The sequence below is a fragment of the Andrographis paniculata genome, unplaced genomic scaffold, assembly GCF_009805555.1.
Source record: "Andrographis paniculata isolate CXL003 unplaced genomic scaffold, ASM980555v1 Contig78END, whole genome shotgun sequence".
NCBI lineage: Eukaryota > Viridiplantae > Streptophyta > Magnoliopsida > Lamiales > Acanthaceae > Andrographis > Andrographis paniculata.
Window position 1 is genome coordinate 3,800,510 of NW_026137615.1, and position 5,088 is coordinate 3,805,597.

A 5,088-nucleotide genomic window follows, 5' to 3' on the forward strand; every position below is an offset into this window, starting at 1 on the left:
CATCCGGCCACTCCCTCTCCTATGCATCTAAAAAGATTTAAAATAGATATTAGTATATATGTATAGGAAACAAAAAAATAGTATTAAAATCACTTACCTTGGATTTGAAATCGAGATCGAAGGATCTTTGCGGATCCCCTCGTCTCCACATAAGCTTTACCTACAAATTAAAAACACTTGAAAATAAGTTAGTATAAAATATAGAAACAAAAAAATTAATGCATGCATGTCCCGGGACCGACGTAAAAATAAATCTATTTCTATATGCATAATGCTAAATTAAATAAAATGCATAAATGTAAAAGGAAAGGGACGGATTACTCCCTATGATGTATTCGGTCGTCCGATCATCCGGCCACTCCCTCTCGTATGCATCTAAAAAGATTTAAAATTGATATTAGTATATATGTATAGGAAACAAAAAAATAATATTAAAATCACTTACCTTGGTTTTGAAATCAAGGTCGAAGGATCTTTCCGGATCCCCTCGTCTCCACATAAGCTTTACCTACAAATTAAAAACACTTGAAAATAAGTTAGTATAAAATATAGAAACAAAAAAATTAATGCATGCATGTCCCGGGACCGACGTAAAAATAAATCTATTTCTATATGCATAATGCTAAATTAAATAAAATGCATAAATGTAAAAGGAAAGGGACGGATTACTCCCTATGATGTATTCGGTCGTCCGATCATCCGGCCACTCCCTCTCGTATGTATCTAAAAAGATTTAAAATAGATATTAGTATATATGTATAGGAAACAAAAAAATAGTATTAAAATCACTTACCTTGGTTTTGAAATCGAGATCGAAGGATCTTTGCGGATCCCCTCGTCTCCACATATGCTTTACCTACAAATTAAAAACACTTGAAAATAAGTTAGTATAAAATATAGAAACAAAAAAATTAATGCATGCATGTCCCGGGACCGACGTAAAAATAAATCTATTTCTATATGCATAATGCTAAATTAAATAAAATGCATAAATGTAAAAGGAAAGCGATGGATTACTCCCTATGATGTATTCGGTCGTCCGATCATCCGGCCACTCCCTCTCGTATGCATCTAAAAAGATTTAAAATAGATATTAGTATACATGTATATGAAACAAAAAAATAATATTAAAATCACTTACCTTGGATTTGAAATCGAGATCGAAGGATCTTTGCGGATCCCCTCATCTCCACATATGCTTTACCTACAAATTAAAAACACTTGAAAATAAGTTAGTATAAAATATAGAAACAAAAAAATTAATGCATGCATGTCCCGGGACCGACGTAAAAATAAATCTATTTCTACATGCATAATGCTAAATTAAATTAAATGCATAAATGTAAAAGGAAAGGGACGAATTACTCCCTACGGTCGTCCGATCATCCGGCCACTCCCTCGTCTCCACATAAGCTTTACCTACAAATTAAAAACACTTGAAAATAAGTTAGTATAAAATATAGAAACAAAAAAATTAGTGCATGCATGTCCCGGGACCGACGTAAAAATAAATCTATTTCTATATGCATAATGCTAAATTAAATTAAATGCATAAATGTAAAAGGAAAGGGACGAATTACTCCCTACGGTCGTCCGATCATCCAGCCACTCCCTCTCGTATGCATCTAAAAAGATTTAAAATAGATATTAGTATATATGTATAGGAAACAAAAAAATAGTATTACAATCACTTACCTTGGATTTGAAATCGAGATCGAAGGATCTTTGCGGATCCCCTCGTCTCCACATAAGCTTTACCTACAAATTAAAAACATTTGAAAACAAGTTAGTATAAAATATAGAAACAAAAAAATTAATGCATGCATGTCCCGGGACCGACGTAAAAATAAATCTATTTCTATATGCATAATGCTAAATTAAATAAAATGCATAAATGTAAAAGGAAAGCGATGGATTACTCCCTATGATGTATTCGGTCGTCCGATCATCCGGCCACTCCCTCTCGTATGCATCTAAAAAGATTTAAAATAGATATTAGTATACATGTATATGAAACAAAAAAATAATATTAAAATCACTTACCTTGGATTTGAAATCGAGATCGAAGGATCTTTGCGGATCCCCTCATCTCCACATATGCTTTACCTACAAATTAAAAACACTTGAAAATAAGTTAGTATAAAATATAGAAACAAAAAAATTAATGCATGCATGTCCCGGGACCGACGTAAAAATAAATCTATTTCTACATGCATAATGCTAAATTAAATTAAATGCATAAATGTAAAAGGAAAGGGACGAATTACTCCCTACGGTCGTCCGATCATCCGGCCACTCCCTCGTCTCCACATAAGCTTTACCTACAAATTAAAAACACTTGAAAATAAGTTAGTATAAAATATAGAAACAAAAAAATTAGTGCATGCATGTCCCGGGACCGACGTAAAAATAAATCTATTTCTATATGCATAATGCTAAATTAAATTAAATGCATAAATGTAAAAGGAAAGGGACGAATTACTCCCTACGGTCGTCCGATCATCCAGCCACTCCCTCTCGTATGCATCTAAAAAGATTTAAAATAGATATTAGTATATATGTATAGGAAACAAAAAAATAGTATTACAATCACTTACCTTGGATTTGAAATCGAGATCGAAGGATCTTTGCGGATCCCCTCGTCTCCACATAAGCTTTACCTACAAATTAAAAACACTTGAAAACAAGTTAGTATAAAATATAGAAACAAAAAAATTAATACATGCATGTCCCGGGACCGACGTAAAAATAAATCTATTTCTATATGCATAATGCTAAATTAAATAAAATGCATAAATGTAAAAGGAAAGGGACGTATTACTCCCTATGATGTATTCGGTCGTCCGATCATCCGGCCACTCCCTCTCGTATGCATCTAAAAAGATTTAAAATAGATATTAGTATATATGTATAGAAAACAAAAAAATAGTATTAAAATCACTTACCTTGGATTTGAAATCGAGATCGAAGGATCTTTGCGGATCCCCTCGTCTCCACATATGCTTTACCTACAAATTAAAAACACTTGAAAATAAGTTAGTATAAAATATAGAAACAAAAAAATTAATGCATGCATGTCCCGGGACCGACGTAAAAATAAATCTATTTCTATATGCATAATGCTAAATTAAATAAAATGCATAAATGTAAAAGGAAAGCGATGGATTACTCCCTATGATGTATTCGGTCGTCCGATCATCCGGCCACTCCCTCTCGTATGCATCTAAAAAGATTTAAAATAGATATTAGTATACATGTATATGAAACAAAAAAATAATATTAAAATCACTTACCTTGGATTTGAAATCGAGATCGAAGGATCTTTGCGGATCCCCTCATCTCCACATATGCTTTACCTACAAATTAAAAACACTTGAAAATAAGTTAGTATAAAATATAGAAACAAAAAAATTAATGCATGCATGTCCCGGGACCGACGTAAAAATAAATCTATTTCTACATGCATAATGCTAAATTAAATTAAATGCATAAATGTAAAAGGAAAGGGACGAATTACTCCCTACGGTCGTCCGATCATCCAGCCACTCCCTCTCGTATGCATCTAAAAAGATTTAAAATAGATATTAGTATATATGTATAGGAAACAAAAAAATAGTATTACAATCACTTACCTTGGATTTGAAATCGAGATCGAAGGATCTTTGCGGATCCCCTCGTCTCCACATAAGCTTTACCTACAAATTAAAAACACTTGAAAACAAGTTAGTATAAAATATAGAAACAAAAAAATTAATACATGCATGTCCCGGGACCGACGTAAAAATAAATCTATTTCTATATGCATAATGCTAAATTAAATAAAATGCATAAATGTAAAAGGAAAGGGACGTATTACTCCCTATGATGTATTCGGTCGTCCGATCATCCGGCCACTCCCTCTCGTATGCATCTAAAAAGATTTAAAATAGATATTAGTATATATGTATAGAAAACAAAAAAATAGTATTAAAATCACTTACCTTGGATTTGAAATCGAGATCGAAGGATCTTTGCGGATCCCCTCGTCTCCACATATGCTTTACCTACAAATTAAAAACACTTGAAAATAAGTTAGTATAAAATATAGAAACAAAAAAATTAATGCATGCATGTCCCGGGACCGACGTAAAAATAAATCTATTTCTATATGCATAATGCTAAATTAAATAAAATGCATAAATGTAAAAGGAAAGCGATGGATTACTCCCTATGATGTATTCGGTCGTCCGATCATCCGGCCACTCCCTCTCGTATGCATCTAAAAAGATTTAAAATAGATATTAGTATACATGTATATGAAACAAAAAAATAATATTAAAATCACTTACCTTGGATTTGAAATCGAGATCGAAGGATCTTTGCGGATCCCCTCATCTCCACATATGCTTTACCTACAAATTAAAAACACTTGAAAATAAGTTAGTATAAAATATAGAAACAAAAAAATTAATGCATGCATGTCCCGGGACCGACGTAAAAATAAATCTATTTCTACATGCATAATGCTAAATTAAATTAAATGCATAAATGTAAAAGGAAAGGGACGAATTACTCCCTACGGTCGTCCGATCATCCGGCCACTCCCTCGTCTCCACATAAGCTTTACCTACAAATTAAAAACACTTGAAAATAAGTTAGTATAAAATATAGAAACAAAAAAATTAGTGCATGCATGTCCCGGGACCGACGTAAAAATAAATCTATTTCTATATGCATAATGCTAAATTAAATTAAATGCATAAATGTAAAAGGAAAGGGACGAATTACTCCCTACGGTCGTCCGATCATCCAGCCACTCCCTCTCGTATGCATCTAAAAAGATTTAAAATAGATATTAGTATATATGTATAGGAAACAAAAAAATAGTATTACAATCACTTACCTTGGATTTGAAATCGAGATCGAAGGATCTTTGCGGATCCCCTCGTCTCCACATAAGCTTTACCTACAAATTAAAAACACTTGAAAATAAGTTAGTATAAAATATAGAAACAAAAAAATTAATGCATGCATGTCCCGGGACCGACGTAAAAATAAATCTATTTCTATATGCATAATGCTAAATTAAATAAAATGCATAAATGTAAA

General features: G+C 32.3%; 2 long non-coding RNA genes across 7 annotated transcripts; both read right to left on the bottom strand.

Moving 5' to 3' along the window:
• Positions 1–266: 266 nt before the first annotated feature.
• On the bottom strand, positions 267–4,474 carry LOC127239680 (uncharacterized). Of its 6 annotated transcripts, none has more exons than XR_007836208.1 (3): positions 4,392–4,474; positions 2,598–2,660; positions 267–445 (listed from the first exon to the last, which is right to left on the bottom strand). It is a non-coding gene; the product is annotated as an uncharacterized LOC127239680 (long non-coding RNA). The 6 variants fall into 6 exon arrangements; XR_007836206.1 differs by lacking the exon at positions 2,598–2,660 and adding an exon at positions 3,633–3,695; XR_007836204.1 differs by lacking the exon at positions 4,392–4,474 and adding an exon at positions 4,044–4,153.
• LOC127239681 (uncharacterized) lies at positions 697–2,203 on the bottom strand. The gene is made up of 3 exons (XR_007836209.1): positions 2,107–2,203; positions 1,696–1,758; positions 697–793 (listed from the first exon to the last, which is right to left on the bottom strand). It is a non-coding gene; the product is annotated as an uncharacterized LOC127239681 (long non-coding RNA).
• Positions 4,475–5,088: the final 614 nt, after the last annotated feature.